Raw genomic sequence first — 10,458 nt, 5'->3', positions numbered from 1 at the left:
CTCAAAGTCTCAAAAGCAGATGCTCACAAAAAAGTTGTTTTTTTGCATGCAGCTGGGACATAGAAATCTATCCTGCCCTACAAGAAAGTAAGGGGAAAGGGGATGGGGGTGGGAGTGTGGTGACAGAAGGGAGGGCTGACTGGAGAATGAGGCAATCAGAATATATGCCATCTTGGAATGGGGGGGGAGGGTAGAAAATTTGTAACTCAAATTCTTGTGGAAATCAATGTTAAAAACTAAAATATTAAATAAAAATGATAATATTCAAAAAAATAAAGAGGGGTTTTTGATGAGTATTGATTGGTCTTCCAGTTCTATCCTCTTTTTAGAAATGTTTACATGTCTTGTATCTTTAAGGATATGGTTAAGGATGAAATTGAAGAAATAATTTTGTTCTGAGCTGAGAATTTCCCTAATATTTCATATGCAGTTAAAAACTATCCTTTCTGTTTATTTAGTGTGATTGAACATCTGTTATCCTGTTGACCATTTCTAGAAAGAACCCTAAGTGAACAGAGACACTGGTTCTTAACCAGAGTATTACTGGACTTGGAGTGTGACAGAATTGGATTCAAATCCTGCCTCTGAAACTCATTCTCTATGTTTTGCATGATTTCATATGTATAATGAGTATCATATTTCTTGCCTTCTCAATGTGTGGGGGAGGGAATAGAAGGATAGAGAGAATTTGGAATTGAAAGTAAAATTTTAAAACTTAAAATTAAAAAAAAAATACCTCATTCTCTGAAGGTAAGCTTCCTCATCTGCAAAATGGGTGTTATAAAACTAGTAGTTCAAATAACACTTCATGAAGTTGTTATGAGGCCCAAATTAAATAATAATGTATGTAAAATACCTTGCAAACTTTAAAATGCTTATGTCATTTGTTATACAGCATGTCCCAAAATTCTCAGTGCAGATTTGTTATTAAAGCTTAATTTTTTTAATTTTTAAGTTTATATTTACGTTTTATTTTTCCAATTACAAATAAAAACAATTTTAACATTCATTTTAAAAAATTTTTCAATTCCATATTCTCTCCTTCCTTCCCTCCCTTCCCCCCCTTTTGAGAAGAAAAGCAATTTGAAATAGAAGAAGAAAAAGAAGAAGAAGAAGTAGTAGTACTCCAGTATCAGGTCAATGTTCATTGTTTTTTTTTTTTTTAGGGCTACTGGCTAACTGATATATCTATCCTTGTGGAAGAGGTATCTCTCATCTTTTTGACGAGGAAACTGAAGAGAACTTGGCAGCAAATTGAAATCTGATTCTTAGTTCAAAAATACAAAGGTGAATTTTTCTCAAAGGACTCAAGATAACCCCAGAGTTCCCATTTGTGCTTTTATTAGAAGCCTCCTCTTTGCACTAGTTATATCCACCCAGTGAGTGACTTCATCAAGTAGAAGTGGGCTTTATTGAATTATTTTATCTAGTCTGGACCATGGACTAGGAGCTGTGCAGTGCCTTACAGATCATCTTGCCCAAACCTTTCTTTTAATGGATGAGGAAACTGAGGCCCAAAGAAGTTACGTGATTTGCCCAAGGTCACAGAAGTTGTAAGTAACCATAACCACTCAGTTCCTCAACCTATTCACTTCCCAAGAGCTATTCCTTTACCCCACCTTAGCTATACCCAAAGATGATTATATCTTTGATCTTGTCATCACCCACAAATATGCCACATCCACATTCAAGAATCTGAAATCCCCTTATCCAACCATAATCTATTGGTTTTTCACCTCTGCCTCTGCCTTGTTTTACCAAACCCTATTCTTCATCCACATTGTGACCTCCAGTCCCTTGACCCTTCAATTCTATCCTAGGTCATCTCCCACGTACTAGCCACTCTCTCCTTTTCTCCCCATCTTGAACCCTTGGTGAACCAATTCATCTCTAACCTAACCAATTCATCACTGTTCTTTCTTAAATCCCTAGGCCCCTTATTATTATGCCAATTACACCCATCCAAGCCTCAGCCTTGGACCATTCCCACCATTTGCTGCCTTCATTCTTACAGATATGCTGCTGAACAAAGGTGGAAAAAATTATGTAACTGTTCTGATTGCGCTCACTACAAATTTATGTTACATAACATCAACTGGACCCTCACTACTGGTAGGTAATCCTACCATATTCCTTTTATCACCTCACTATCCCATTCTCCACAGCAGCTCTTCCAAACCTTTTCATCCCTCTTCAAAGTTCCCATGGCTCCCCCTCATCCCACTCTCTTACGTGAGAACCTTACTTCATATTTTACAGAAGTAATTGAGGCCATTCTCCATGAACTCCTTTTTCTCTCCTCTTTCTCATCTCCTCTGCTACTCTGCCCTCTGTCACTATCTCCTCCTTCAGCTCCATTTCATGTGATCAAGTGGACTTACTTCTTACCAAGGCTAACACCGCTGCTTGTTCAAGTGGTCGCATCCCATCCCATCCCGTCTCCTCCAACAGATTGCCCGCTCTGTCATCCACGCTCACTAATTTTCAATCTCTCCCTCTCTACTGGCTGATTCTCTTCTGCCTACAAACATGCCTAGGTCTATCCTGAAAAACCCCTCATCGATCCTTCTATCTCCACTATCTTCCTATGTCTCTTCTGCCCCTTGTGGCTAAGCTCCTTGAAAAGGCCACCAATAGGTACCTTCCCTTTCTCTCTTCCTACTCTCTTCTTAGCTCCTTAACATGCCTTCCAATCTCATCATTCCACTGACACTGCCCTCTCCAAAGTCACTAATGACCTCTTAGTTGCCAAATCCCATGGCCTTTTCTCGGTCTTTGTTCTCCTTGATCTCTCTGCAGCCTTTGATATTGTTGATCACCCCCTTCCCCTTGACAATCTCTTCTCTCTAGGTTTTCATGATACTACTCCTTCCTGGTTCCTACATATCTGATAGTTCCTTCTCTCTCTCCTTTACTAGATTCTCATCCATATCCCACTAACCATAGGTGTTCCTCAAGGTTCTTTCATGGACCATCTTCTCTTCTCCCTCTATACTATTTCACTTGATCTCATCAGCTCCCATGAATTTAATTACAATCTATCTCTGTTGATGATTCTCAAATCCACCTATCTTGCCTCAACCCTTCTTCTGACCTCCAATCTTACATCTTCCAGATATCTTGAGTTGAATGTCCAGTACACATCTTAAACTCAACATGTCCAAAACCTAATTCATTATCTTTCGCCCTAAACTCTCCTCAGCCCCATCCTCTTAACTTTCCTATTCCTTCAGAGGGCAATACTATCCTCCCAGTCTTTTAAGGTTGGAAACCCAAGAGTCGTCCTTGACTCTTCACTATCTCTAATCCTCCATTTCCAATCTGTTGCCAAGACCTGTCATTCCACCTCTGTAGCAACTTTCGAATATGTCCCCTTCTCTCCTCTGATACTGCCACCACCTTGGTGCACTTTATACCCTACTGAAATAGCTGCTGGTGGGTCTGCCTGCCTCAAGTCTCTCCCCACTCTAATCTATCCTCCACTCATCCACTGAAATGATTTTCCTGAAGCACAAGTCTCTATCATTTTTAGGATGAAAATATATGTAAAATCTGCTTGGTATACAAGTCCTTCATAACCTAGCCCCCTCCTACCTTTCCAGCCATTTTACACCTTACTCCCTAACACATACTCTAATCCAGTGACCCTGGCCTCCTGGCTGTTCCATGAATAAAACACTGCATCTCTCAGCTCCAGGCATTTTCTCTGGTTGTCCCCCATCCTGCAATACTCTCCCTCCTCATCTTCGCCTACTGTCTTCTCTGGTTTGCTTTAAGTTCCAACTAAAATCCCATCTTCTACAAGAAGCCTTTCCCAACTCTTAAGTCTAGTGCTTTCTCTGTCTTATTTTCTTTTTATCTTGTATATAGCCTGTTTGTACATGCTTGTTTGCTTATTGTCTCCTCTGAAAGCTCTTGGGGGCTGGGACGGTCTTTTGCCACTTTTTGTTATCTCTAGAACTTAGCAGAGTGTCTAGTACATACTAGGCATTTAACAAATGTTAATTGATTGACTGAAGTAGCATAGGCAGGATTTGAACTAGGGTCCTCTAATTTCATTCCTAATGTTTATTTTTTATTTTGTTTTTCCGCTGCAGGTCTAGTAATATCCAGACTTGGACCACTTCCCACTTCTTTAATAAGTACAAATCTCCCAAGATTTGCTTCATCCAGCTAATTCTTGTAGTTAACAGAAAGTAACCACAAATTTTCTCATAGACTGCCTAGCTCCCCAATTTAGTAACCCCCTGATCTGACAAGTATACCTATTCTAATACTATCACCTTCACCTAGGATCAGAATCTGACTGCCTTCGATGTCTGTCTGAAGACACCCTTGGCAGGCACAGGAGACAACAGCCAGAGAGAATTTTGCTCTAGACGAGGAGACTTCTCTCTTGGGGAAGTGGGAGGGAGAAGAGTCCCTTTAATTCTACCCAACCTAGACTCCAGCACTAGCCCCTACTGGGATTTAGTACATTCCATATATGTTTCTCTACTCAGATAGACTTAGAATATTTCCCTGCTTCCCTGATCATTTTTTCTGGGAAGGATAAACATAAACATAACATAAATTTCTAGTACTTCAGCTCTATCTTCTTGATTCTGTGGAAAGAAAAAAAAAAGAATCCAAACAGCTGTTAGTCCTGTACAGTGGTATTCTTTGACACATTACATATACATTCACATATTATCAGTTTATCTATAGATAACCTTTAGAAGACTGTAGGAAGCTAAATGAGGAATTACAATATTCCATTTTGCTGTGGCTACTTAGTTTAGAAATGCTGTCTTTCTGTGGTTTTGTGGTTTCCCCTTTTTTACTAATATGAGCCCTCTATTAACTGTTCATGTTAAAGATAGGTAGGAGTTGAAAGCTATAGTTTCCTCATTTTGAATAATACATCATTAGATTTCATTCAAAGCTTAGACCCGAGATATTTGATAAGAGTTTTAAGGTGGAGAAAATACTTTCTTTTCAAATCTGTTTGGGGAAGTTCCTACTTTTTGAAACTACTGCCTACAGATTGCTCCTATGTTTTGACTTCTGTGTACAAAAATATCACAGGAAAAAAGTCATTTTTACAAGAATTATAATGTAGAATTTGAATATTTTACATGCAAGGTGCTCACACTGAGATTTCCTGAACTTCTAAATCTCCGTACAATAAAGAAGCCCTCTTAGCATGAAGTTCTACTGCACTACCAGCTTTCAGTGTGGTCAAGTAATTGTTGCTACCAGAATAGAAACTTCAGCCCCTTCACTTGCACACACTTAAAAATGAAAACTAACATATAATCAGTTCCCATCATTGCTCCCTAGTGAATAAAATTGTGGTGAGTGCTCCCCTAGCCAATTATCCCTCCCCAGATCCTCTCACCATATTTTACTTTCACCACATTTAATTTTGACATCTGCCTGTGATTCAGGTAGAAGAGGAAGGATCATAGGAAAGGTAATCTGAATACAATTCCAAAATTAGGTAGCCTGGGAAAGCAGTGAGCAGCAAGACAGGGCAAAGAGGATTAGTCTAAAATCCACACAAAGCATTGCCTTCTTCATGGGGATTGACTACTCTGTCACCATAGCACCAAAAGAGATTGAACTGCTATCCCTAAGCTACAGAAGCACTGATTATTACTAGGCTGGACCTAGTAGCCATTTAACAGGTTTGAAAATGAAATACCATTTCTTCCATTCTCACAGTGTCTCAGATACTACTACCACACTGATCTTCATCTGAGATTTGGGATTACACTATCAAAGAATTAGAAATTTCTCTTTAATCTGTTAAGCCACCAGATAATGAAAAGATAAAAGAACAACTTAAATTAACACAGGGTAAAATATTATAGAATGCCATCTTCCATATACAGAGCATTTTTTTATACCCGAAAGAGGCTACTTAATATTTTTATTTTATCATAATGGCAGAACTTCATTTGGATTCCATACAACACTTCTGAGTGCTAAGTTGTGGGAAAAGGTGACTTAAATGTTAAGGGGACTGGAGACTAACCAGTATGAGAATCAGCTGATGGAAGCGAGAATATTTAACTTGGGAAAAGGGAGGCTTTGGGGGTTGAGGGAAAACAGAGGGAGATAAGATAGCGGCATTTAACTATTTGATATGGATGAGGCATGTTCTGTTTGACCCAAAGAGAACAGAATAAGGACCAGTAGGTAGAAACTGCCAGAGTTACAACTAACAATTTTTGTATTTGGGGAAGGCAAATGCCTAGACCCAACATTAACGTATACAAATTTAAGAACAACATTTTAATAGCTATCACTATACCAAATACTCAAAATCTCTAAGCTACATGGAGAAATTGTTTAAAAATATAGAGACCACCAGAAAAAATCAAAGCCACGTATAAACAATATGAAGCACATATCATTCCTCTCATCCTTTTACCGGCTTTGTCCTGAAGATCCTTTCGGGGAGTCTACGGAAGATGAGATTACATCCCAATACCTTCATTCAATTCCAAAAAAGAAACCACTCATTTTATCTACCTGTTCAATAATCCGCCGAATATTAAACACAAAATAATAATAAGACAGCAATTAGCAGCCTGTCCCAGGATTGTTTCTACACAAACCTCATCAAAAAGAAATTATGAGTGATATGACAATGTTAATAATAACAGCTAATATTTATATAACTAAATTTGCTAAGTGCTAGGCACTGTGCTAAGCATTTTATAATTATTATCTCATTGGATCCTCACAACAGCCCTGGGAAGTAGGTGCCATTAGTAGCATCCTCATTTTACAGATGAGCAAACTGAGACAAGGGTGAAGGTGACTTGCCCAGACTCACACAGCTAGTAAGTGCCTGAGGCCTCATTTGAACTCAGGTCTTGCTGATTGCAGGCCTGGTACTCTATCTGCTGCACCAAGATTGGAGGAAAAAAAAACCTAAGTGATTAATAATTGGTGAATAGCTATATAAATGATAATATACTATGTCACAATTAAAAATTACAATTATATGGAATATATTCATTAATTTATTCACCAAATATTAAGCATTATGTGCAAGGCATTATGGTAGGTGCTTTGGGGAATTAAAAAAAAAAAGACAGAGTCCTTGACCTCATGGAGTTTACAGCCCTCTAATAGATAGAGGCAGCAAGGTGGTGCACTGGGCTTGTAATCGGGAAGATTCATCTTCTAAGTTTAAATCAGGCTTCGGAAACTTACTAGTTGTGGGACCCTGGGCAAGTCACTTAATCCTGTTTGCCTTAGTTCACCTGTAAACTGAGCTGAGAAGAAAATGGCAAACTAATGCAGCATCTTTGCCGAGAAAACTCCCAAATGGGGTCATGAAGAGTCAGATGTGACTGAAATGACTAAACAACAACAAACAGCAACAGATACGTGGGCATGTTACTCTGAGATTGTGTTGAGTAGAAAAAGCTGGACATGGTCACAGGGGTGGGGAACCTTTGTCCTCGAGGCCACATGTGGCCTTCTAGGTCCTTAGGTGAGGCCTTTGTACTGAGCCCAAGTTTTACAAAACAAATCCTTTTATTAAGGGGATTTGTTCTGTGAAGTTTGGATTCAGACTTTAGGTCTGGGACAAGATGATTACAATTAAGTAAATATTCTACATAAATATATATCCATTTACAAACTAGAAACAATTTACAATTTAAATGAGAAACATTAGAACAATTTATAAAGATTAGAAAATGATTTTTAGAAACACAATTTAGTTTAGCGCTCATAAGATGATTTTTTTCTGTAAAATTGCTTGAATTCATAATAAAATATATTGGGAGGTAAGATGGGGAGGAATTAATTTAGTAGTTACCTGGAGAGGGATCAGTTATTCCTGTTAGAGTTTATATAGCTTTATATTGCAATTTTCTTTCCACAGTAATGTTGTATCTTGTTTAGTGCCACCAGAGGTAAGAATCTAGGTCACAGTTTTCAGTTTTTGACTAGTTCTATAATAGCCCATTAGTATTTTTAAAAGTATGCATGTAGCATGAGGTATAGCATAGCCAAATTAGCAAAGACACATCTTATCTTTTTGTTTTTATAGATTTGACATGCATATGGAACATCCAACTGGAGACGTCCAACAGGCATTTGGTGACATGGAATTGGAACTTAGGAGAGGACTACATATGTACATTTGGGAGTCATCTGCATAGAGATAATCATCACACTCATGGAAGTTGTTAAGATCCCCAAGAGAGAAAATGTAGAAAGACAAGGGCAGTTGTCCCAGGACAGAGCCCTAGCATACAGCTATCCTTAAGGAATGGGAAATGAATGATAATCTTGCAGAAGAGACTAAGAAGGAACTATCACATAGGAAGGAAGAGAATCAGGAAGAAGAAATGTCAAGAAAACCCAGAAAGAAAAGATTATTTTGGAGGAGGATATAGTCAATAGAATTAAATCATTGAAGTGTCAAGAAGGATGAAAACTAAGAAAAGGTCATTCCATTCATCAATTAAAAATGGTAAATTTTTCTACATCAAAAGAATAGTTTGGGTGCCCTCCTATTGTTACATATTGGCCATTACCTTGAAGGGAAGACATTGTTCTTTTTCTACAAGGTGACAGTGAATCCCTTTCAACCTGGCTAACTTTAAATGAGATCTTTCATCTTCATGGTTGTATAGTTCAAAAATCACAGCCCATTCAGGGAAAAAGAGTGGTGCAGTTGAAATCCAGATGTTAGGAGTAAGGTAGAAGAGTATAGATGGTTTTTCCTAGGATCATAGATCCATAGCAGGAAAAAAGCTTAGAGACCATCTATTTGAACTGGTTTGCACATACTGTATTTATTGTCAGTATCAATATCCATTTTGCCCACTTTAAATTTTAAATTTATTCTCATTAAAAAAGTGGACTTATGTATGAGGAAGCTATATTAAAAAATATCTAATAATCTTGGCTACTGAATTTTATCCCTGTGGGACTTTGTGCCCCTCCATGTGGAAAACTGCCTGCTAAGAATTCCCCTTTTCCTCACTGATGTGTATTTTCATCTCAAGAGTTAAAAATCTTTTCTTAAACTAAAAGAACTGAGGGGAAAAAGTTAAAAACCAATGTTTTCTAAATTCACAATGAACACCAAATAGAACCATTTTGTAAAAGCAGAGATCTGGTCAAAGCTTCCAGATCTTTGTATAAAGGTCTGCCAATGCTGACTTGTTACTGGCAACCTAAAGATGTACATACACATTGAACATTAGGGAATTTGTATTTTATAGATGAGGATAAGAATGATTTCCAACACATTGTGTTGCAGCTGTGTATGTAGAAGACTGGAAACATAGGTTGGATATTAACAAGATAGGGATGCTAATAAAAAAGGATAAATATTTTCCCCTCTAAAAAAAAAGCCACTCATTATACTTACTGCCCAGTTACTTTGCATTTACATTTTTTTTACTCTAGAAGCCCTGAAAATTTAATAATTTATCAAGACCTTTAGGAGTTTAATGACTTCAAAATCAGGTTCCCAGAACAGTACACAATGATGAAACCTTAAGGCAATAGACTGCACTCTGCACCAGACGCCTGGAAATGGCTGAAGCATTCTTGCAGCTGTTCCGTTTGCATTTTATTGGATGTCTTCTGACATCCTTTGATCTACTTTTGAGGACAAGACAGAGACTGGTTTTACTGTTGTCTTTGTATCTCTAAACTTAGCACAGTGCCTGGCATTGCACACTGAATGGAATCCTCAAACTCACTTCCTCTCCTTTGAAATGTGTAAAAAAAAATTTAGGAGAATATTTCCCTTGGTCTGGGAAGTCTTAATCTAAGGTTGGTGAACTCAAGTTTAAAAATATATATTTTGAAAATACATTTCAACTTAATTTCCTTCGTAATCTGATGTATTTTATTTTATGCATTTAAAAACGTTGTTCTCAGAAGAGATCCATAGGCTTCAGAAAACTGCCACGACAAAAAAAAAAATTGAGAACTCTTGCCCAAATACGACTGATTTCATTGATACTTTGTATTTCTGAGTCTTCAGTGACAAGGATTCTACTGGACACTACAATTGCACCCAATACTTCTTCTAAATCACCACTCCAGCTCTCAAATGGGCACCATAGAAAGAATGACTTGATGAGTCCCGGGGAGAGTTCACATCTTAGCTTCTCCCAGATACAATCTGAACCTCGGTTTCTGGGTGGAAATCATAGCATCGCATTCCCTTATTTTGTTCCAGGTCGCCTTAGAGTTCAGGAGTCACCTGCCCCATACGTCAATATCTACCCCCCCCCCCCCGCCCCTTAACTCCACCCCGCCCCCGTCCCAGGTGAGGACAGAACTGCCACCCCTACTCCCCACTCCCTGTCCCTGCAGTCCGCATCTCTGCACGGAGTAGAAAGAAGGGAGCACCGGGATGAGGATATGGGAGCCCAGGGATGGGGGCGGGGAGGAAGGTAGGCGGGTGCAGAACTGCGCGCGCCGCCG

This window comes from Trichosurus vulpecula, chromosome 1, assembly GCF_011100635.1.
Source record: "Trichosurus vulpecula isolate mTriVul1 chromosome 1, mTriVul1.pri, whole genome shotgun sequence".
NCBI lineage: Eukaryota > Metazoa > Chordata > Mammalia > Diprotodontia > Phalangeridae > Trichosurus > Trichosurus vulpecula.
The sequence above is the reverse complement of the archived record's forward strand: the minus strand, read 5'-3'. Positions refer to the sequence as shown.